This window comes from Choloepus didactylus, chromosome 8 (genome assembly GCF_015220235.1).
Source record: "Choloepus didactylus isolate mChoDid1 chromosome 8, mChoDid1.pri, whole genome shotgun sequence".
NCBI lineage: Eukaryota > Metazoa > Chordata > Mammalia > Pilosa > Megalonychidae > Choloepus > Choloepus didactylus.
Genome location: NC_051314.1, coordinates 91,580,662 through 91,606,216, shown reverse-complemented (window position 1 = coordinate 91,606,216; position 25,555 = coordinate 91,580,662). Strand labels below are relative to the sequence as shown.

The 25,555-nt window shown below is 38.1% G+C and overlaps 1 protein-coding gene and 1 long non-coding RNA gene across 3 annotated transcripts in view; one reads left to right on the top strand and one right to left on the bottom strand.

Annotated features, from left to right (window-relative positions):
- ANO6 (anoctamin 6) overlaps positions 1 to 25,555 on the top strand; it is a 234,918-nt gene that overhangs the window by 5,808 nt on the left and 203,555 nt on the right. The window lies entirely within an intron of this gene.
- Positions 13,531 to 25,555, bottom strand: part of LOC119543446 — a 42,590-nt gene continuing 30,565 nt past the window's right edge. The window contains exons 3-5 of the long non-coding RNA XR_005218586.1: positions 16,828 to 16,901; positions 16,166 to 16,268; positions 13,531 to 13,619 (exon numbers count right to left, since the gene is read on the bottom strand). This is a non-coding gene — a long non-coding RNA (uncharacterized LOC119543446). The remainder of the gene's footprint in view (positions 13,620 to 16,165; positions 16,269 to 16,827; positions 16,902 to 25,555) is intronic.

Here is a 25,555-nt window from a genome sequence, read left to right as displayed (position 1 = left end):
CTCAAGGGGTTGCAGCAATCATGTATGTTGATTGCTCTGCATTTATTATTATATTTTCCTTTTATAGGCCAAGAAATTTAGAACAAAAGCTCCTACAAAGATCTCCATCAGAGATCCTATTTAACTTCTGACATTCTTGAGGGGGCATTATAATGTACTATTAAGAATCCCACAGTCCAGCTTTGAGTTAAAGGATGGTATTGAACTTTCAAAGTGGTATTTGTAGCAAATTAGATTAAAATGATTATATTTTGATGAAAGTTTCCACTCTACTTTAAGTAATACTTAAGTTTTCTTCTGTTACCATACTTAAGGTTTGTATTTTGTGTTATAGCTGATTCATTACATTTTAACAAAAGCTTATAGTTTTGAAGGGAGAAGCTCTGTCTTCACCTTTGCACTCCACAGTCTGCATATTATAATGTTTTTCACTTAGTAGATACTTAACAAATATTTGCTTTTTAGATTTTAATGGAAGGTTTGCTTGCCATATATGATTTAAGCTGCCTGTTACTTTTGGTACAAGGCAGTCATGAGTCTGCAAAAATGTCTTGTTTTAGAACAGTAAAACATCATGTCCAATTAATTCCAACCAAGGAAATGTATTTCTTGACTGATTGGTAAATCACATGTAAAGATAGAGATTGTGGGAATTTAATTGTCTTATGTAATTATTTTTTTGCATTTCCTTTAGTTTCGCTTTTTAATACTGCAACTAAAATTAATTAGCGTCTTTCCTAGGAAGCAGCCAGTTTGAAGAATACTAGATGAATATGTCAATGATAGAATATTTTGGACATGTACCAAAGAGCAATTCAGATGCTATTCAGCTGAAATACATCAGATGGAACTTCTGTATAGAAGACAAGTTGAAGGGTTAATAGGCAACTTTCTCTGCCTTGGTATTGATTATTGCCCTGGCTACATGTCTGACTACTAATTGAAAGAACTTGCTGTAATAAACTTAAATTCAGCAGCCAAAAACAAACAAACAAACACAAAAACAAGTGAAAGAGAATATATTCTTTTGTGAAGTACAGATGTTGCTTTTATATTTAATGCTTTCATTATAGGACATTGAACTTTTATTATTTCCCACATTATTTTAAAATACAAAGACTTGATATAAAATGGGAAAAAAAGGACATTGGTCTTTAAAATTATATTTTCTATAATTTTAATCTTAACTGTGACCCACAGTCAAAGACATAAATACATGTTCTTTCACAAAGTACAATTATGCAAATTATAGGCTTGTTTATAAAGCTTGTTTTGTATAAGATTGTGTTTGAGTAATTGAGTTTTTCATGATTTCTTCAGACATTCTATTTAGATGTTTGAAAAATAATCTTTGGCTTTTACAAAGGCAAAATCACAGCACATTTTTCTGTGTCACACAGATGTTTTGACATATAGGCACAATCTTAGCATGATTGTCCAAGTTCCTGATTTGTGCCAAGTTAAAAAAAAAAAAAATATTCCTCACTGAATTGTAAACAAAAATATTATAGCACCCCTCATGTAAAACTCAATCAGACCCTTGAACTTATTTTTAGTTTTGTTGATTTGAAATAATTGCATTCATTTATGGTTTTATTTTATGTCCTTCCCGTGTTACTAAAAAGTTCCTGAATGCTTAATTTGTACAAAAGATAAGGTACTCTTTCTTAAAACAAAACAAAACACCAAAAACAAAAACCATTATTTTCTAAGTGAATGCAAATAGTAAAGAAAGGGTGAAATGTCAGTTGCTTTTAGATGCTGCTCAGGAAGAAAGAAGACTAGGAGATTGGTTTCATTGGGGGAAGAATCCCTAAAGAGGACAAAACAATATGTATGAAAAGGAAGAAAGAAGAGCCTGTAAAGGGTACTTAGCTGCTGTTTGGCGCTGTATCCCCGCTGTATCACAGGGAGGGGGAACAGCTTTGCAGCAGAGGACCTGAGCTGGTGGCCCGTTCAGTCACCTGGAATTGTGTCACCTGAGGCAAGGTTCCTGGCCTCCTTGAGCCTGTTTCTTCAACCCTGTGGAGGATGCTACATGATATGTATAGTGCTGACTATGTGGGTCTTTTCACTCAGTAGACAGTCTCTGAGAGGTTGTTAGAGTATCATCGTCTTCAAGTCTTTTCTTTAAAGGAGACATGAGACCTGCTGCTGTTAACCTCAGAGATCTCTAAGTTCTTCACACCCAGGCATTGCTGGCTGTTCCACGCTGCTGTGTGGAACATTATCCATGCAGTCAGGAACTGCTCAGTAAGTATCAGCTTCAGGATCATCACGACAGTGGCAGATACATATACTTAAAGGTGGAGGAGTTGAAGAAGAGCATGCGGTTTTTGGGAAAAAAATAATTATTGTGTGCAAGTGTTTTTTCCCTGTGGTCTCACAGACTTCTGGGCAGAAGAGCAGTATTCTCCAAATTCCAGGAAACCTATTTCAGGGAGAATCTCTTTCAGGGAATCCTAGCAAAATGTTCTAAGGGCTGACACATACTAGCCGCCTCAAAATGGTTCATGAATGTGGGATTGTAGATCCATCGGCGGCACGTGGACAAGGGATTTTCCTGTGGCCTCTCCATCCTCCCAAGACCGTTGCTCCTGGGAGGTTCTAACCAAAGTGTGTTTGCTCCAGTGTATCCCCTTAAAATTGTATATGCAAGAAGGGAGGAAGGAGATACTTAAACAAGAAGTGAAAACGTTTATTACAAAGTGAGCCTTATGAATATCACAGGAGAATAGAGGAGAGGAAGAATAATGGTGAGATTCTCAGTGGTCAGAGTTCTACAGGATTCCATTGCTTTTCCTGGAAATGTGGAAACATGAAAGAATCATTCAGAACCTTTCAGTGAAGAGAAGGCAGTCAGGAGACAGGCGAGGGGTGGGATCATTGACTCGGTGTCGAAAACCTGTTTGATTTTTTTCATCCTTCCCATTCCCCCTTTCCACATTTTGACCATTGTGTATGCAGATAGTATCAGTCTTGGCCCCTCGTTTTTCTAAATGCCCTCTATAATTGGAAATTAATCTTGCCTCTCGTGAGAGATGACCTTCACAGCTGCACTGTTATCCCGGCACACCCCAAACCCAATGTCAGAGGGCTACTGGGATTCCTTGGGAATCTACAACCACTTGGATCTGGAGGGGAGAAGGAGAGAGTGGAGTGAGCCCTGGCCTCCCCTCTGCCTCCTTCCTTGGGACCTGTCCCTCCAGGAACCCTGGCTAGGGATAATGGAGGTCGTAGGAGTCAGGTGAAAGGTGAGCTCCTCCTGAGGTTTGGATTTGAAGATGAAAACTTGAATTTTATTAGAGGTGCTTATATCAGAGATTACAAGGAAAAGATGATCCCTGTGTTAGAAGACTTATTTCAGCCTTTAGTGATGGGTAGCCTCACCTTATTTGGCCAAGTTTGTGGCCTGGCATCCTGAGGCACTGAGGCCATCTATGGTGAGGAAGAAACCTGGCTGTTATGCTGGCTTGTGGTCCCTTCACTTATCCCACATCACATTCTTTTCACGGTTCTTCATACTACCTCTTTCCCAGTATTCTCATCAGATAATCTGGTTCTGCACAAAGGTGGAGGCTGCCACTGCTTAGACAGATGTGAGTTCAAGTCTTGGCCTAGGCATTCTCTAGCTGTGTGACCTGGAGTGAGTAACATAACTTTCCTGAGCCTTTGTTTCCTTCTCTGTAAATTAGAGCCTGCTTCCTAGGGTGATTGTGTCAAATGAGTGAGGTAACCTATAAGAACTGCTTAGTGTGGTACCTAGTTCACTAAAAGTCCTCCATAATTATGAGGCAATGTTATGCATACTAAGGATAGTTGTTGTTACCTGTATCTTAATTCAGACATGTCTTTTTTGTTCTCTGTTAGAGGTTTCACTTTTCTCCCAAGGTTATACTTTCCATATATACAGCCCATTGTGACATTTTGACTTTTCATTAAATTGTGAACATGAGGAGAACTGTAACCTCAGGCAGCAGCATAGTGCCAGATACATACTAGGCGATAAATAAGTTTTTGTTGAATGAATGAGTAAATGAATGAAAGATATTGATTATTAAAGAGATGTATGGTTTTATTGGAAGGGTTTATAGATTAATCCCTGGGTAAGTTCTTGTAATTTTGGATCCTTGGTGTCCGTATCAGAAACATGTAATAGAAGTAATAATACAGAAGGGATAATGATACCTTACAGGATTGTTGTAAGGTTTAAGATATTAATATATACAAAATATGAAGGATAGATCCTGACACATGGTAGTCCTAGTCATTATAGAACAACTAAAAAGGAAGAAGTATAAGTGATTTGGGTAATTTAAGTTGGAATTTTGAGTAGATGCATTCACAAAAGAAATCACTTTGAAGGTTTAATTTTAATGAGAAAGGTAAGAGAATATAGTATAATGATTTATAATGGAATATCAGATGATACTTTGACTAAAGAAAAAGTCTAAGAAATATGAGCATTTCTTAATCTAGTAAAAATTTAAGATCTTAGAGTATTTTGTATTAAGGACTAAGGAGTAATGTTCTTCATACTGATCATGTGAACTTTTAATAAAAGTGTATTTGTGGTTTTTCCTTATAATTTGAACAGTTATTTTAAATGGAAAAAGTCTAAAATGTTTAATTTTCCCAAGATACTAAAATTTTCTGTTCATTGAGAATTGAGAAGTTTGAGATCAATTAAAACCTGTTAAAAGAGAACAAAAGGTTGACACTGAAGACATGAACATGCAGATTACTACCATTAGAGTTCATTTTTTAAAATTTCATTATATACAAATGAAAATAATTTCCATCTAATGTGCAAAATAGTTTCAAAATGTTACAAAAACATTGAAGTAATGTTTCTCATTTTGGATGCTTGAAGTTTGGGGGTGATTCAGCCTGTCTTCAATTGTTAGAATTTAAGAAACGTTGGCCGTCCCTATCCAGCAGCATCAGACCTGAGAAAAGTTTAGACCTCCGTTATATTTGGCTAGGTTGAAAGCAAAGTGAAGGGAAGAAGGCTGTTTTTAATCTCCTAAGGAAATAGTTTACAATTATTATAGAAGTGACTTTTCAAACCCCAAATTAAATTCCATCCTTAAGTTATTGCACAGGAATCGCAGTTCTTGTTGACTGAGTTGGAGCCTGTACTACATCCAGAAGATTGCTAGACCATCTCATATTTCCAGTCTCCATTTAGATCTAAAGTAGTACTTAGTACCCACTGGGTGCATGCTTCTATAACAGGCACATTGCAACCTGCAAATCTTAGAGAAGACGTGAACATTTCCAAACAGGCCTTGACATCCATGGTGAGGGTAAGCAAACACAGCAAACAGCTTTTGAGTGATGGGGTAATCATGGTTTTCCTGAGAGTTGCAGTTGCCCAAACTGTGGCTAGTGGCTTGTTTTATATGCCAAAATACTTATTTTGAAGAGTTCAGACATAATCTTGACTTACTTATTTGGCAAAAAATTCCTCTGAAAGCTGACCGTGGAATTTGCTAGCAGTGACCTCATAAATCAGGTTCACTGCTCTTTAAAAAAGTTGTCCACATAGAGATGTCATTTAGCTCAGAGCACTGGATTGATCTCATCTCACAATCTTTATTAATTCAGTAAATATGTACCGAAGGCCTCTGATGGGTCATGAGCATGGGAATGCAGAACAGGATAGAGATTCCTATCGTCAGTGGAGCTTATGTTCTAATAAGTGATAAACTCAAACCCCAAAACCCACACATAAATCCATTCATGCTAGGTAGTGATGTTTATTCAGTACCTTTTATGTGCATGGCACAGGGAATTCAGCAATAAACAAGACAGAAACAATCCCTGCTAGCAAAGAGCACACAGCCTGACAGGGAAGACAAACTTGGCAATCAGGAATACCAGGAAATTATATTTAAAGATTCTGAAAAAAGAGAACTGAACCAGGATAGCACAGCTGAAAGTAGAACTCGGGTATATCCAAAGCCATTTCAAGGGGATGAACCCTCACTGGTGGATGCTGACAAATGCAGCTGTTATTTTCATAATTCCAAATTTAGGTGGTCCTAGACTGTAATCTCTTCACAAAACAAGACTGTGAGGAGGCAGGATAATGCACCGAATTAAGGTGTGAAACACCACACATGTTTTCAGGCTCACAATTCCAGTTATACTGGGGGAATCCACCATGTGGAGGCTTGTCTTTGTTAATCTCTACAGGTATTAATGCACCCTACAAAAATAAGCAAGTAACATTGTTGCTGTATGGTCCTATGCTCCTCTGTTCCTTGGTAGATTGGATATAATATTAGGACTGGGTTGGAAAGCATCAAAATTTGGTCACTCCCAGTTCAAGCCATTTTATGTAGTTTCCCCTGAATTGAGAAGGGAGGAGGAAAGAGAGATGGAGTCTGTGCATCTGTTCCTCCTACTACACCAGGGGCTGGGGAGAATACTAATAAGGAGGGCGCTTTCTGGATTCTTACTTAGCCAGTTACTGGTGGTTCCTTTTCTGCTCACCCGAGGGTGTGGTTCCTTCCCTTCCTGCAGAGGGACTGATATTGGCTGGGAGGCATAGCCAAGTCCCTAGGGCAAGAATCAGAATGCATGAAGTTGAACCAGCCCCACAGATGATTCTGATTTGTACCCCTGAGGGTTGTTCTTCTTGAGAAATCCTAATCTAGAGAATCACTCCCTGGAATTTCTTTCCTGCGACTAGCCAAGGTACTCTGGTAATAGGGTAATGTGGAAGATGCAAATTCAATTTTTTTTTTTTTTCTTTTTCTTTTTTCAGTTGATAGGACAGAAAGAAACAGAAGCAAATTCTGTCTCTGGTTTCACTTCCTATTAAAAAGTCCCATTAGTTATTTTTCCAGGTTAGTATCTTTCATATATGACTGAAATCTAGCAGGTGATATGACTATTTATTAAATTTATTGTTATATCCATTATACCTAATTCCCTCCAAGGTAGGAATATTTTCCTGATAAATGTCCTAGAGATTAAATATAAGATGCCATTACCCTGTGGCATGCTTTTATCTGAACCCTCTATTTCTAGTAATGATTATTTAGTCCAGTAGTACTTTTGGTTAACATTTTAAAAGCGTATTTACATAGAGTAAAGTGCAGTTAATTGTTCAGGTTGGTAAGTTTTGACAGTTGTATAACTGCCACCCAAAACAAGGTAGAAAACACTTGCATCACTCTTGTCCCCTTGCCAGTCAAGCCCCCCCCACCGCCCCAGTCCCCATCAACACTCAATGACTTGCACTACCATAAATAGGTTTTGCCTGTTCTAGAACTTTATAAAGATGGAATCATGTAGAATGTAGTCCTCTGTTCCTCGCTTCTTTCACATCATATTTTTGGAGATTCATCTGTGTTGTGTGTTTTGGTAATAGTCCAGTAGTACTTTAACTATAAGAATGTCAGGAAAAGTATTTTGAATTAAATCTTGACGTATTATATGTCTCTGGAACATAACAAATTAAACAACACTTAAACCTTTTAATTCTATTTTAACTTTAAAGTCAAGTATTTTTTTTGTCTTAGTTATTTGTGTAACTAGGTTATTTTTGTAATCCCTTTAGCAGTTCACACAATACCTTGCGTGTCATAGGAAATTAGCAAATGTTTTCTTAAATTGAGGAAGGTGTGAGGAAAATTAACTCATTGTACAGAAATTCAGGTTTTTATTGCCCTGCTCTGACTGTAGAACTGAGCTGCACATTGATTCTAAACAGCATTCCACCAGCAAGTTTACAAATGAGTAAGACACCAATCCAGAGCCAACTGTTTCTGGACACTTTCCTTCGGTGTGAGGAGTTCAAGTATAATGATACATTTGTGCAAAAGGTCAGCTTTTTTCTTTTTGAGTTTTTTTTTTTTTTTTTTTTTTAACTGGTAAAAATATTTTAAACATTATCAGTCTCATTTGGTAACTGAAGAGCTCTGAAAATAGAAAAGTAACCTATCCAAAATAAAGGCACAATTCAATGTTGGTGCAAGATATTAAATTCCTAAATATTTGTTCAAGCACATGTGTTCCAAGTTCCCAGAGAAGTTATTGACAGAGTTTTGTTTCCCCTTAAGGATGACTCATGCTTTCTTTTTTTTTTTTTTTTTGACTCATGCTTTCTTGAGTCTGGTTTCCACTGTTAGTCATCTTCAGTAACTGGTTTAAAGTGGGCCTTTTGGCTCTGCCTGGATTCCAGCCTTCACAGACCTCTTCCCCCACCCCGGGGCCCTTGACTAACCCCTACCTCCTGGCTCAGACACACACGTCTCTGGAACCAATTCCGGTATGAGGCAGGAAGGACTCAAGAATTCAGCATTTAGTATCGGCCCAGTATTACCTTGTGTTTCAGTTCTGAGTTAGTTTGCCTTTTTTTTTCCTAGTTGCTCAAACTCCTTTCACAGAAACATGCCTAGGGCCCCAGTCTCTTCTGTTCCTCAGGTTCTGGCTTGTATTCCTCAGTGTATCTTAATCACCCTCTAGTCCAGAAAATAAAGTCCTCCCTGTGGACGTGGTGCTAGCTGCCCCCTGCCTGTAGCACACTTTGACGATAGTGGCCTGCCTGAGTCCCTGGTTTTAATAATGCGAGCTGTACCTCTCTTCCCTTCTTTAGCTTTTAAACCAGTGTTACCCTAAATCTTGTGCCCTAAATTGTGATCTAAATGCCTTATTTGTTTTCTCTACACTTCATTAGTCATACTGTGCTGGCTTTGTAAGTAGAACGGTGAGTAAGAGTGGGATACAGTTTCTTGCAGTAAGAGATATGAGGCTTAACTCCAACCTGGAACCTAAAAAAGATCGTGTGTTTACTGGAACGTGGGGAAAGTACCTCCCGGGCAGAGTAAAAATCTATGCCTAGCTGTAAACTGTTCTTTTCAAAAACAGTTCCCCAGTGCTGAGTGCCCTGGTTGAGCAGGCTAACTGAGCAGAGCCAGCACTCAGCAAGGGGTGCTGACGGCTTGGTGTTTTCTGGACCTTTAATCCTTTCAAGCGGGACTGTAAACTATCACCTTCCCATTCTTCAATATAGAAAGTGGACATTTTCTCAGTCTTGTATAAACACAGTTTCCGAAAATCCCTTAGTCAAAACTTCCAGTGTGTGAAAATGTGCTGAGAACCCAAAAAGTTGAGAACCACTCTTGGCTTCTTCCTTCCCTCCCTGATGCTGATGACATTTCTGAACTTCCAAGCTTGTCTGTCTCCCATGTCTTTATCACCATGTCTCTCAGGTTCCTGCTCCTGCATTGGTTTGTTCCAAGGACTTGCTCCCGCCTTGGGGCAGGCCTAGTTCCTCTTAGGCAGCCTTCGAGGCCCCATCCTGGATCATTACTGGGCAGGGTTGAGCTGTCCTGGGGAGTGACTGACTGTCTATGAAGGGAAAGGAACCTTGTCTCATTAGGAGAGGGAAGTTAGCTATAGGCAAATGCACAAATGAAAGAGTCCTAACCCTACTGTGACAGAACCCAAAAGACATCTGGTTCAAATTTCAGTTAAAAAAAAAAAAAAAAGGTAATAAATGCTGTGAAAGGTAAACTGGGGTTTATTGTCAGTCTTCCAGGAGACTTGCGTGTGCTGCTATCATTAATTTTAAGTTTCATGAGCGCTTACATATGAAGTTCCAAATAGATTGAAAAATGTTTCTTTTTGAATTTTTTTTTAAATAAGCTTACGTTTTTTCACATGCCTTCCTTTACTGAAAAGGTGATTGTATCTGCAATTAGAATAGAAATATATATATTAATATTTTGCAAATACTATGTGTAGATAATTCATCTGTGATTTCACTGTATACCATGTTAATTTATTTATTTGTCCACAAATAGTGAGTGATTCTATTTGGATAACATAATAATAATTGTGGTGATGAATTACTTTGTAGCTTTTTAAAGGTTTAAGTAATTCATTCTATATAGAAGTCATCTTGGTCATGCATTCTGAACTTTTTAAAAGCACTGCTTCCTTAGTATTGTCCAGCCATCACAACCTGGATTAAAGCATTTACTTTTCTATGTATCTCTGTTTCCTGATACATAAAGCAGAGATTGAATTTACCTATTTTTGGTCTTATTAGAGATTTTATACATAAGGTTTTTTTTTTTTTTTTTTTTTTCCCAGTGTAATTGATTACTGCAGATTAAATAAGGGAGTTTCAGATAAAGTACCGATTCCCTTCTCATTTATAGCTGTTGGATCCTGGAAATATGCAGAATGGAGGAAATGACTTAAATTGAAGCTCATTTTCTCATAGGAACAGTGTATAAAAGAAAATTATACTAAGGGCCTTTTGCTCTGTGTTTTATAAAAATAATTACAAATACTTTAGATAATCAAATATAAGTGCCATATAAAGCTTTCCAAATAATTAAAAAATTGAATAGGGAAGTTTAGTAACAACATGAATTCACATTTGATGTCAGAACAGTAAATGTTTCTCTTCATATTCTTTTCTTTATGATTGCTGCCTTCATTTTGTTATAACCAACAGAAGATGAATGAATGAAAGCCTTCATGGTTTTATGGAATTCGGAGAGGCTTTTTAAAGGAGAGTATCTGACAGGCATTTTGAGGACTTGTGGGAATCCCAAGGATAGTGGATAATCTTTTTGTGGAACTGGGTGGCAAGATGCTGGTTGCCCCACTTCTAGTTTCTTATTACCAGCTTCATTGTACATGCACTGTGCTACACAACAGTTCTCAATTTAGGGTGTGTGGATCTACAGGGTTGGACAGGAGGTGGCATTTTTGAATCCCCTAAAATATGTAAGGGAAATGTTTTATTTATTTGCATATTTGCAGCTCTGTGGTAAAAAGAATCCATAGCTTTCATCAGATGCTCAATGGGGCTCGAACCAAAGGAATTGAATTGTCAATTCCATACAACTGGAGTAATTATGATGCATAACTCATGAGTTAAAGCTTGTCAACTGCATAGTGCTGTAAAATTGTTAACTAACACTGCTGCCTTTGAAACAGAAAATCTGTTTTCCTGTGCTTTCATCATAAGCTCCCACAGTGATGTTTCATAAGGCCTACCTGCTTTAAAATTTATGTACTACAACAGTTTCTCTAGGTATTGGAGGGTGACAAGAGAAGGAGTAGAAAATGACTTCCTTTTCGTCTTTTCAACTTGTTGACTTTTTCTTAAGGAGTATGTATGTATTATTATTATTATTTTTTTTTTAAGGGGGGAGCGCAAAATGTATGAATACTCTAATTAGGAATCTTTGGTCATAGAAGACAGAAAGCCCAAATCAAAGGGCCTGAACAATGTAGGGGATGTGTTAGTGCAATAACTGAAAGCTTCAGAGGTAGTTCTAGCTCCAGGGGCCAGCATCCCCCTCAGGCTCCACAGAAGGGGCCCCATCAGCGCCTCCTCTCCCCTTATAGCAGAGTGGCAGTGTTGACTTCCTACCTGTTTATTCCTTTTCACTGCGTCATCTGCAAGAAGTACCCAGCCATTGGCTCAGATGGGATTTTTGCCCTTCCCAGAAACCATTATTACGGACAGGAGTTCGGGGTATATTGATTGGCCCTAGCTGGGAGAGTAGTCATTTAAGCTACATAATTGAAAAGGGTGAATTGGGTACATTTCTTTTGAACTTTTGTGTTATTTCTTTCTAAGGTACTAAAACTGCAGTGAAATCATCTGTCAAGTCAGTGTACTAAAATGCAATTTTTAATATTCATAATTAATTTGTTTTTCTTAATATACAAATTGAAAGAGGAAGACATTGCTCTTTTAAAAAGGTTACAACTGATTTTTAAAATTGATTTTTATGGGGCCCTTCAGTGGTGCCCCCTTCCCCTTGGATTGGTGGCTCTTTGAAGAAAAGATATTTCCCTGCTTTAACCTACTGTTTCTCTGTTTTACTGGAAGATGTTTTCCAAACATCTCTCTAGTACAGAGCAGTAGAAAAGACTTCCAAGGGATGGATTCTCTATTAGAATGCCCACATGATGTTAGAATGTTACTTCTTGGTTGTACAACCCTAAGCAGTTATTGAATCTCTCTGAGCCTTTTTTCTCATTGTAAAGTTAAAATGAGATGATACATTTTAAGACTTATTACAGTGCCTGGCACTGGTAGCTGTTCATGAGTCAAATAATGCAAATCTCATGATTTAAAATAAAATTATTGTAATATGTAAAATAACTTAATTACAGGCATTCATAAATGGTCCCATCACTAATTACCATGCCTATAGAATGAATCTGTTAATTGTAATTTTGCATAGATTCTCTTGGGTGGGATTCTAGAGGTTAGATTGACATTTTGCTCAAAAAAAAAAGCCAAGAAGATTATTAAGGTGACAGATAGCATATGGTATGGTGTTATTAACAAGCATTACTTGTGTTGCACAATTAGGTCTGAAGATAGCAAGAGGGAAATTAACTTAAGCACAGACTTGGAAATTCAGTGTTTTAAGTACATAGTGTGTTTTTAATTGATTTTATTCCTCTAGTGACCTTATTCAGTTAATCCTGGGGCTTAGTTTTCATAATATTATAATAGGAATGAATAAAAATGAGTATATTTATTAACCTTCTACAATAGATAGTTTCCATCAGAATCATTAGTCAGCAACATTCTTTGGAGCCACTGAGTAAAAGACTGAAACCTATTGAAAGTTTATTTTGTGGTTTTTGGTTTTCTTGCACTTTCCAGCGTAATCCTTTTTGAATTCTTCAGGATTTTTTTAAGCCTGGATCAATATAGTACCTGAAAATTTTTACACTTGGGAATTGAAATGAAAATAAACATTGCTAACTGTGAGGAAAGAGCAATGGGATTGAGTTTGTTGGGCTTTGAAAGAGAAAGCTGACCAGCAGCTAAATAATGCAGAGAAGCCAGCTGTTCCTTAGACAAATGGAAATGGGTATAGAAGGAATCCTAGAGGATTCAGGGAATTCATTCTTATAATTAACTATAAATAGTATATTTAGTTAAACACTTAACGAGGTTCAAGTATAGGCTTATTTCCTTAAGAGTATTTAAAAGTAGATATGGTAATGATTAATGTAAGTGTTTTGATGTAGACCTACTTCAAATGATGTAGACCTACTTCAAATGAAGGTAGACCAGATGACTTCAATGGGCCAGTTCTATCATACCATTTAATGAAATACGTTAACCCAGGGTTTATTAATTGTCTGCTCTATGCCTAATAGTGTTAAAAACTAAGAAGGTAGATAAAAAGCAACATATATTAAGTGTCAGGCACAATTATAAGTGCTTTGAATATATTAACACATTTAATAGTCATAACAATCCTTATAGGTGGCACTATTATTATAATACCCTTTTTATGGGTAATAAAATTGAGGACCAAAAAAATTATTTGCTTTAAGGTCATGCACCCAAGTAAATGGTGAAGGCAGCAGTGGAACTCGGGTTCAATTACTGAGCGGTTTTCTGGCCAGATAGTCTAGTTGTAGAGACAAACATGAACAAATAAAATAATGAACAGTATTAATATTCGATTAACTAATATACCATGGGATTATGAGTCTTACTTCACAATTTGTATCTTACTTCCATCAATTTTGTTTTATGTCCTTGAAAATCTTGGTAGTCTCTCTCGAGAAAGACTGGAAAGCTGGTCTGCATGTGACAGTGAATCCTTGGAGTTAATAAAAGGAAAATGTTTGATAAATGTTGCCCTTAAGTTACGCCTCTTTGCCCATGCCCTCTCCCCCATCCCCCTGCACGAATAGGTATAATGGTAATAATTTCATGTACTGTAGCACTTTCCAGTTAACAAAGTACTTTTCATTTCACTGAATTCTTTCGACAGTCATGTTAATAAGTTGGCAGGATATCCATTTTATGAATGAGAAAACTGAAGTGCAGTCATTGGTGCTTTGGTTGTTCCATTGTTCTGCTACATGATTTAGAAACCTTTGGCTGAATTTTCTCTTATGTTTATAGGGAATATAGATGAGGTAGCAAAGAAGTATCTTAGGAGAGGTACATTTTTTAAATAACCAAAACAGGAATTTGCAGTCAATTGACCTGAAGAAATATGGAAGGAAGACTCAGGCAAAAGCCAGAGGGCTTGTGCCACTATCTGGTAGAAGTGGATCCCCACTAAGTCAGCCTTAGACTGCTACTCCAATTCAAGGATAGGATAGCCAAAAGTAAGGCCTGCTGTCATAATTCTTCCTTTTTTGAGGAAGAGTCTGCTGTGGAAATGGAAGCTGTTTCCCCGAGTCAAGATTGTTGTGCATTGATGTTGTGTGTTACTTGACCTCTCTGGTCCTTGAATTGTCTTAAAATCATGATATCTATTGACAGTTCCATAGAGGACTTTTGTGAAGAAGAAATTGATAGAGTATATGTTAAACTGCTTTGAAAGATTTTGATTGGCGAGCTGATATTAAAATACGTGGTCTACTGACTCCCAGGGGTGTGGATCTCCCTGGCAACATGGGATATGACTCCCGGGGATGAATCTGGACCCGGCATCGTGGGATTGAGAATATCTTCTTGACCAAAAGGGGGATGTGAAGTGAGACGAAATAAAGTTTCAGTGGCTGAGAGATTTTAAATGAAGTCGAGAGGTCACTCTGGTGGACATTCTTATGCACTATATAGATAACACCTCTTGGGTTTTGATGTATTGGAATGGCTCGAGGTGAGTGCCTGAAACTATCAAACTCCAACCCAGCAGTCTGGATTCCTGAAGATGGTTGTATAACAATGTAGATTACAATGGATGACAGTGTGATTGTGAAAACCTTGTGGATCACACTGACTTTATCCAGTGTATGGATGGATGGGTAGAAAAATGGGGACAAAAACTAAATGAAAAATGGGGTGGGATGATGGGGATGATTTGGGTGTTCTTTTTTACTTTTATTTTTTATTCTTGTTCTGATTCTTTCTGATGTAAGTAAAGTGTTCGAGGATAGATTGGGGTGACGAATGCATGGCTATGTGATTGTACTGTGAACAGCTGATTGTACACCATGGATGATAGTATGGTATGTGAATATATCTCAATTAAATGGAATATAATTTAAAAAAAAAATGTGGTCCAGGGATATAGAGGCTCACCCCACTGCTGTAATGTCCTGGACCTGGAATGCTTTGTAAATACAGGAACTTAGTTTGAACTGAAGCTCTGCAGTTTCCATATCAAAGAAGCAGATTCACAAAATACATGATTAAAAATCTATTCTCTGATAATAGGAAAGAGTGCATCACCCAGAAAATATATCTAATTTGTATCATGTTCATGGGATATTCACAAATATTATTTCCTAATTTGTGATAAACATTCCATTTTGAGTAATGCTTCTGAGATAATTGTTAATTCCTTTGGATTACAGAATGTCTAATAACATTTAGTTTATCAAATGTTATGCAAGCTTATAAAGGTTTGCAAACCTGGAAAATCCTTGGCTTAATAGAATCCTTCTAATTCTCAAAGTTGCTGTCATCCATTTGAAAATTAGTATGTTTTGCTGAGGACTAATTCATTGCCAGGGCAAAGCTTTCCCAATTTAAAGTATTTCAGGAATCTGTTTCTTGTGTTAGGCTAGGATGAGGAGGATACAACCTCTTACTGAGCAGGAAAGAGAAGGATGCCCATCATGTAATCAAATTGACTTTAAAAAATCTTAGTAGTATTTCCTTTTTCTGGAGGGAAATGTTAGACACTGATAATTCTCCAAATAATTCAACAACCACTTGTCCTGTGACCTCCAGTTACTTACAATGTGTGAGTTACCTGCACATGCCAGTATCTTATCTACTTTTCCTTTTTAAACAGCTGTCAGTACTTGATTCTGTATCTTTAAAATTGTCATCTTTTCTTTATTGATTAACAGTTTAATGAACACAATATCCAAAAGACTAAAGTACTTAATCAGAAAGCTTCTTACTGAGCAGATCATTCATCTGCAATTTCAGGTTCATCTTGATCCTTAAGAACACCTGAAATGTCTCCTGTAAACTGTCTCACACAGAAGGCTCACCTTGGGGAGCTCAGTGTTGCCTTTAAGTATGTATTTTAGCTAACTGAGGAAATAAAATTCAAGATCTATATTACTGGATCTAGAACTAGGCCTTAACTAAGTGGAGCAAAGTATTGGCCACATAAATACTAGAAAAATAGTAATGTTCACCTGAAGATAATTCCCTTGAAATTAGAGGTAATCTTACCTGTACTTTTTGAGGTAACACCACTTGTGTGTATCAGTGAAGCAAATTTTGGTCAGCCAGTTTTATTCCATCTTCTCCAAGTAGTAATTCCCCCCAATTTCAGCTGAAGAAAATGTGTAAGATAAAGTCATAAGAAAGAAAATATGTCAGAATTATCCTTAATAACTTTTAAAAATGGGGAGAAGATGCAACTTCTAAGAACATGCCCCAGTACTTTCTGAGTTCACATAGTAGCAAAATGAAATGGTGAAAATGTGGGGGTGGGATGTGCTAAAACAAAGATGGGCTTTTTGAAGGAACAGAGGTGGTTGCCTGGAGACCTAAGTGCTAGTTTTAACCCTATAGTTAACCAGTGACCTTGGACAAGACATTTAACTAGTCTGGGTCTCAGTTTCCTCAAAAGCAAATTGGGAGTGTTTCACCAGCAGGTTAAAGTCCCTTCCAAATTCTGTGACTTTCTGTTGCTGCATAGCAAACTATCCTTAAAGCAACAGCCATTTTATTCTCTCTCCTGGTTTTGCGCAGGAGTTCAGCCAGGGCTTGGCGGAGTGGTTTAGGCTGGCGGATGGGCTGCCCAGGGCGGCTTCGCTCGTGTTTCTCTGACCTCAGCAGGGATGTCTGGAAGGCTGGGCTCAACCGGGGATGCTCATCAGAGGACTCACATGTATTATCTCCAGCATGGCGGCCTCACAGTAGAGGGGTTTATTAATATGACGACTCAGGGTTCAGAGGCCTCCTGTCCAAGTGACAGAAACAGAAGCTGTAAGGCCTTGCATGGCTTAGCCTTGGAAGTCACATACCATTTCCATCATACTCTTATTGGTTAAAGCAGTCACAAGCCTACCCGGCTTCAAGGAAGGGACATAGCCTTCACCTCTTGAGAGTAGACATTACGAGGAATTTATGGCCATGTTTTTTTTTTTTTTTTTTTTTTAATTCAGTTTTATTGAAATATATTCATAAACCATACAGTCATCCATGGTATACAATCAACTGTTCACAGTATGATCATATAGTTATGCGTTCATCACCACAATCTATTTCTGAACATTTTCCTTACATCAGAAAGAATCAGAATAAGAATAAAAAATAAAAGTGAAAAGAGAATACCCAAACCATCCCCCCATCCCACCCTATTTGTCATTTAGTTTTTACTCCCATTTTTCTACTGATTTTTTTTCAATTTTTTAACTTTGTTTATCAAAAAATTAAAAACAAACAGGCAAACAACAACCAAAAAAACCCCACAACATTTCAAACAAAGCAATGGATTAAGGAAAACAAATAACCTAAAATAACTACTTTGCTTCCAATATGTTCCTACCATACCCCAAGAAAATTAATAAACCATGTCCAAACAGAGGAGTAAGAAAAACAAATAATCTAAAATAACTACATTGCTTCCAACATGTTCCTACCATACCCCAAGAAAATTAACAACCCCTAAGAAAACAATGGAATAAGAGAAAAAAAAACCTAAAATAACTCTATTGCTTCCAACATGATCTTACTATATCCAAGAAAGTTTACAAACCATAATCATTCCTGAGCATTCCCATAACCTTGAGATTACCCTCCATAGTTTATCTGTTCTTATTAGATTATCATTCCCCTTCCACTAATTGGTATCTCTAGGTCCCCTACATTCTACAGTATAAAACATTGTACATTTTTCACAGAATTCACATTAGTGGTAACATACAATATCTCTCTTTTTGTGCCTGGCTTATTTTGCTCAGCATTATGTCTTTTTTTTTTTTTTTTAATCTTCATTTTATTGAGATATATTCATATACCACGCAGTCATACAAAACAAATCGTACTTTAGATTGTTCACAGTACCATTACATAGTTGTACATTCATCACCCAAATCAATCCCTGATGTCTTCATTAGCACACACACACAAGAATAACAAGAATAATAATTAGAGTGAAAAAGAGCAATTGAAGTAAAAAAGAACACTGGGTACCTTTGTCTGTTTGTTTCCTTCCCCTATTTTTCTACTCATCCATCCATAAACTAGCCGAAGTGGAGTGTGGTCCTTATGGCTTTCCCAATCCCCTTGTCACCCCTCATAAGCTGCATTTTTATACAACTGTCTTCGAGATTCATGGGTTCTGGGTTGTAGTTTGATAGTTTCAGGTATCCACCACCAGCTACCCCAATTCTTTAGAACCTAAAAAGGGTTGTCTAAAGTGTGCGTAAGAGTGCCCACCAGAGTGACCTCTCGGCTCCTTTTGGATTCTCTCTGCCACTGAAGCTGATTTCATTTCCTTTCACATCCCCCTTTTGGTCAAGAAGATGTTCTCCGTCCCACGATGCCAGGTCTACATTCCTCCCCGGGAGTCATATTCCACGTTGCCAGGGAGATTCACTCCCCTGGGTGTCTGATCCCACGTAGGGGGGAGGGCAGTGATTTCACCTTTCAAGTTGGCTTAGCTAGAGAGACAGGGCCACATCTGAGCAACAAAGAGGCATTCGGGAGGAGGCTCTTAGGCACAACCATAGGGAGGCCTAGCCTCTCCTTTGCAGCAACCGTCTTCCCAAGGGTAAAACCTGTGGTAGAGGGCCCAACCCATCAAACCACCTGTCCCCTATGTCTGTGGTCATGTTAGCAACCATGGAGGTGGGGTAGGCGAATACCCCTGCATTCTCCACAGGCTCCTCAAGGGGGCACTACATCTTTTTTTTTTCCTTGTTTTTTTTTTTTTTTTTTTTTTTTTTTTAACTTTCCCTTCTTTTTTAAATCAACTGTATGAAAAAAAAGTTAAAAAGAAAACAAACATACAGTAAAAGAACATTTCAAAGAGACCATAACAAGGGAGTAAGAAAAAGACAACTAACCTAAGATAACTGCTTAACTTCCAACATGTTCCTACTTTACCCCAAGAAAGTTACCTAATAAAGCAACATTTCTGTGAACTTGCTCCTACTATATCCATCAGAAATTAACAGACCATAGTCATTCCTGGGCATCTGTGGCCATGTTTTAAAGTCACTATATTCCCATCCACTTTGTATGGTAAAGTTTCTTCAACTGTGGTAAAACTGGCTTTGTAAAAATATAGCTACCTTGAACTCTTGACAGGATGGAAAAAATCCTGAGTATGCTGATTAACAAAATTAACACTCTATACTCCATTCTTTCCTCTTTGTCCATTCTCCTGTAGTATTTAATTTTTAAATAACTGTTTTGAAATAATTTCAAACTTACAGAACTGTTGCAAAAATAATACAAAACCCATGTAGAGAACGTAAAACATACCACTCTCCCCTACCCCACTAATACCCAGATCCACCAATTTTAACACTTGGCCACATTTGCCATATCATTCTCTCTGTTTTTCTGCCTGCTGATCTGTTTTCTGAACATCTGAAAGTAGGTTGTGTATATCATGTTCTTTGAATACATAATACTTAAATAAAACCAAGACATTCACTTATATAACCATGTTCCATACAGTTATCAAGTTAATGAAATTTAACATTAATATCATTAATATAAAGCTTATAGTTTATATTCCAATTTTTTCCTGTGTCCCCTTTGAGCCTTTTCTCCTCCATTGTTGAATCTAATCCAGGATCATGTACAGCAGTTAATTGGCATTGTATCTTCTTTTTTCTTTTCAATTGTGGAAATATATACAACATAAACTTTCCAAAATCAGCTGCTCCCAAGCATACCATTCATTGGATTAATCACATTCACAATGTTATGCAACCCTCACACCATCTATTACCAGAACTTTTCCATCACCTCAGCAGAAATCCTACACATGTTATGCATTAACTTCTCATTCCCATGCCCCTGGCAACCAGTATTCTACTTCTTGTCTCTAGCTATTTCATATTAGTGGAAAAATGCAACATCTGTTTTTGTCTTTGTGTCTGAGTAATTTCAGTCAACATGATGTCCTCAAGGTTCATCCATGTAGTGGCATATATCAGAACTTCTTTTTGAAGCTGAATAATACTCTGTTGTATGTATATATACCACATTTTGTTTATCCAATCATCTGCTAATAGACATTTGGGCTGCCTCTGCCTTTTGACTATTGTGATTCAAGGCTTCTCTGAACGTTGGCATACAAATATCTGTTTGAGTTCCTGCTTTCAATTCTTTTTGGGATGTACCTAGAATTGGGATTGCCAGGTCATATGGTAACTCTTTCACTTTTTGAGGAACTGTCAAACTTTTCCATAGCAACTGCACCATTTTACCTTCCCACCAACAGTGTATGCCCAAGGATTCCTATTTCCCTGCATCCTTGTCTGCACTTATTTTTTTTAAGTAACCATTCTTGTAGGTGTGAAGTGGTATCTCATTGTGGATTTGATTTGCATTTCCCTATTGGCTAATGAGGCTGAATATTTTTTCATGGGTTTATTGGCCATTTGTATATCTTCTCTGGAGAAATGTCCTTTTCTCATTTTTTTCACTGGGTTGTTTGTCTTTTTGCTGAGTTGTAGGAATTCTTTACGTATTCTTGATATTAAACCCTTATCAGATATATAGTTTCCAAATATTTTCTCCCATTCTATTGGTTGTCTTTTCACTTTCTTGATAACATCCTTAGATGCACAAAAGTTTTTAATTTTGATGAAGTCCAATTTATCTATATTTTCTTTTGTCGTTTGTGCGTTTGGTATAAAGTCTAAGAATTTCTTGCCTAAGCCAAGAACCTTAAGATACTTCCTGTGTTTTCTTCTGAGTTTCACAGTTTTAGTTCTTACATTTGCTAAAGTTGCCAAAATGCAAAATACCAGAAATAGACTGGCTTTTAACAATGGAGATTTGTTAGTTTACATGTTACAATTCTAAGGCCATGAAAATGTCCAAATTAAGGCATCAACAGGATGGCGCCTTCTTTAAAGACAGGATGCTGGCATCTGGGAGACCTCTGTCACCTGGGAAGGCACATGTTTGGCCTCTCTGCCTTATCTACTGGGTTTCCTTCCTTTCAGCTTCTGACCCTAATGGCTAGCTGAGCTTCTGTGGGTGTGTCCTTGTCTGTCAGCTTGTCTGGGGGCTTTTTCTCTGAGTTCTCTGGCTTTTTCTGTCTTTCATCGTCTCATAAAGGACTCCAGTCAAAGGATTAAGATCCACCATGAATGGGTGGGTCACATCTCAATTGAAATAACTTAACCCAAAGGCCCCAAAGGCCCCACCTACGACAGGTCTGTACCCACAGGAATGGATTAAAAGAATATGGCCTTTTCTGGGGTACATAACAGCTTCAAACTAACACAGTAATTGATCCATCTTGAGTTAATTTTTGTATCATTTAATTTTTTTAAACTTACATGTTATTTGTTCTTTGTCCCCTAATCACTGCGTAAGCTTTTTTTTTTTTAATTTTTGCCATTATTTAATATAAAGAATACTACAGTCTTGAAAAGTAGAGTTTAAGAGCATTTGCCTTGGGCTTGACCTGGGGTGAAGGGCATGGGATATTTTCTAACATTTTCATTTCTAATATGTGGTTGCTGAGTTAAAGAAGCTGATGTTAGTGCCATCTTCACCTGGAAGAGCACACAGACAATTCCCCAAAAATCATGTAGTTGGAAAACAGATAGCAATTTATGATTAAGAAACCAGATTTGATGCATCATATTTCCATATTTTTCAAGTTAAGTAAAATATTTGAACTCATCTTTCCAGGAGAACTGTGTTTATCCCAAATATGTCAGATGGTAGTGTAAAGGGTTTAGAGAAATTGTTTAAGCACATATTATAGGAAGGTTGCCAGAAAACTCCAAACACAAACATGTCTGCATCTCCAAAGAAGTGTAATCATTTTTAAAATATCTAGGTGATATTTTTAACCACTTTTTAAATTAGCAGCTGTTTATAAGAAATGACGTATCTCCATTGTTGCTTAGATAGAGATACATGCTGAAATTTGGCTGACAGTGTTCTCATCAAATATTCATTTCACTACTGTGAAGAGTTTTGTTTCCTAGGGCCCATAAAGCTTAATAGTATTGGAGTACAAAAATATAAAAGTGGCACCTTCGACACAGATTGGAAATAGTCTTTGCAGTAAGGAATTTAGCCTTCTATTGGGCCAAAACAATTTTTAAATTTTTCCAGGGCTCAAAGTCAGCAGAAGGAGGTAGTGGCAAGGGCAGCATTTATCTTATATTATTTTTTTGTATTATATTATTTTATTTCATTACATTTTGCATACAGTGGTTTGATCATCAACATAATTCAAAGTAATTTTAGATATTGGCTGTGAGGAGCAAATCACAGTAAAGATATGATCTGAAATAAATCTGTTTCTCTAAGTTAGCTTTGGGGATTTGTGGAAACCTTCGCACAGCAGGGAAGGTTTCAATATCTTTCTTTTGAAACTTCCTCAGGGAGAAAAATTAGCATTGTATTTTTCTTGCTTACTCTCTGCAGATGCAAGATTTATTAAAGGCTTAGTGTGTATACTTTTTGAACTGTCTACCCTTCCTTGTTCTGTTGAAAAATTCCTTTGCTTTATTGATAGTGAGGTGTTCTGCAGACCAGCATAACGTATATCAAGATCCTTACAGGAAGCAATGGGCATTATATAATTTGGGCTATTTGATATTATATTTGCTTAATTGCACAAATTTTGTCACTGGAAGAAAGAATATACAGAGAAAGCAAAACAAACAAAAAAACAAAAAACAAACACACAAAAAAAACCTAACCAGGGGCGGGGCAAGATGGCAGACTGGTGAGCTGTATGTTTTAGTTACTCCTCCAGGAAAGTAGGTAAAAAGCCAGGAACTGCGTGGACTGGACACCACAGAGCAATCTGTCTTTGGGCATACTTCATACAACACTCATGAAAACGTGGAACTGCTGAGATCAGCGAAATCTGTAAGTTTTTGCGGCCAGGGGACCCGCGCCCCTCCCTGCCAGGCTCAGTCCCGGGGGAGGAGGGGCTGTCAGCTCCAGGAAGGAGAAGGGAGAATTGCAGTGGCTGCTCTTACCGGAAACTCATTCTACTGATTCAAACTCCAACCATAGATAGACTGAGGCCAGACACCAGAGACTCTGAGAGCAGCCAGCCCAGCAGAGAGGAGACAGGCATAGAAAAAAAACAACACGAAAAACTCCAAAATAAAAGCAGAGGATTTTTGGAGTTCTGGTGAACAAAGAAAGGGGAAGGGTGGAGATCAGGCCTTGAGGCGCATATGCAAATCCCGAAGCAAGGCTGATCTCTCTGCCCTGGGCACCTTTCCTTAATGGCCCTGGTTGCTTTGTCTATTAGCATTTCAATAACCCATTAGATCTCTGAGGAGGGCCGTTTTTTTTTTTTTTTTTTTTTTTTTTTTTTTAAATCCTTTTTGCTTTTTCTAAAACAATTACTCTAAGAAGCTCAATACAGAAAGCTTCAAAGAATTGAAATTTGGGCACGTCAAGTCAAGAGCAGAACTAAGAGAGCTCTGAGACAAAAGGCAATAATCCAGTGGCTGAGAAAATTCACTAAACAACACAACTTCCCAAGAAAAGGGGGGTGTCCGCTCACAGCCACCATCCTGGTGGACAGGAAACACTCCTGCCCATCGCCAGCCCCATAGCCCAGAGCTGCCCCAGACAACCCAGTGTGACCGAAGTGCTTCAAATAACAGGCACACTCCACAAAACTGGGCGTGGACATTAGCCTTCCCTGCAACCTCAGCTGAATGTCCCAGAGCTGGGAAGGGGGAGCAGTGTGAATTAACAGAGCCCCATTCAGCCATCATTTGAGCAGACTGGGAGCCTCCCAACACAGCCCAGCAGCCCAGAACTGCCCTGGGGGGACGGCACTCACCTGCGACATAGCACAGTCATCCCTCAACAGAGGACCTGGGGTGCACAGCCTGGAAGAGGGGCCCACTTGCAAGTCTCAGGAGCCATACGCCAATACCAAAGACTTGTGGGTCAGTGGCAGAGACAAACTGTGGCAGGACTGAACTGAAGGATTAGACTATTGCAGTAGCTTTAAAACTCTAGGATCATCAGGGAGATTTGATTGTTAGGGCCACCCCCCCTCCCCGACTGCCCAGAAACACGCCCCACATACAGGGCAGGCAACACCAACTACACACGCAAGCTTGGGACACCAATTGGGCCCCACAAGACTCACTCCTCCACTCACCAAAAAGGCTAAGCAGGGGAGATCTGGCTTGTGGAGAACAGGTGGCCCGTGGACGCCACCTGCTGGTTAGTTAGAGAAAGTGTACTCCACGAAGCTGTAGATCTGATAAATTAGAGATAAGGACTTCAACTGGTCTACAAACCCTAAAAGAACCCTATCAAGGTCAGCAAATGCCACGAGGCCAAAAACAACAGAAAATTATAAAGCATATGAAAAAACCAGACGATATGGATAACCCAAGCCCAAGCACCCAAATCAAAAGACCAGAAGAGACACACCTAGAGCAGCTACTCAAAGAACTAAAGATGAACAATGAGACCCTAGTACGGGATATGAAGGAAATCAAGAAGACCCTAGAAGAGCATAAAGAAGACATTGCAAGACTAAATAAAAAAATGGATGATCTTATGGAAATTAAAGAAACTGTTGACCAAATTAAAAAGATTCTGGACACTCATAGTACAAGACTAGAGGAAGTTGAACAACGAATCAGTGACCTGGAAGATGACAGAATGGAAAATGAAAACATAAAAGAAAGAATGGGGAAAAAAATTGAAAAACTCGAAATGGACCTCAGGGATATGATAGATAATATGAAACGTCCGAATATAAGACTCATTGGTGTCCCAGAAGGGGAAGAAAAGGGTAAAGGTCTAGGAAGAGTATTCAAAGAAATTGTTGGGGAAAACTTCCCAAATCTTCTAAACAACATAAATACACAAATCATAAATGCTCAGCGAACTCCAAATAGAATAAATCCAAAAAAACCCACTCCGAGACATATACTGATCACACTGTCAAACATAGAAGAGAAGGAGCAAGTTCTGAAAGCAGCAAGAGAAAAGCAATTCACCACATACAAAGGAAACAGCATAAGACTAAGTAGTGACTACTCAGCAGCCACCATGGAGGCGAGAAGGCAGTGGCACGATATATTTAAAATTCTGAGTGAGAGGAATTTCCAGCCAAGAATACTTTATCCAGCAAAGCTCTCCTTCAAATTTGAGGGAGAGCTTAAATTTTTCACAGACAAAGAAATGCTGAGAGAATTTGCTAACAAGAGACCTGCCCTACTGGAGATACTAAAGGGAGCCCTACAGACAGAGAAACAAAGACAGGACAGAGAGACTTGGAGAAAGGTTCAGTACTAAAGAGATTCGGTATGGGTACAATAAAGGATATTAATAGAGAGAGGGAAAAATATGGCAAACATAATCCAAAGGATAAGATGGCCGATTCAAGAAATGCCTTCACGGTTTTAACGT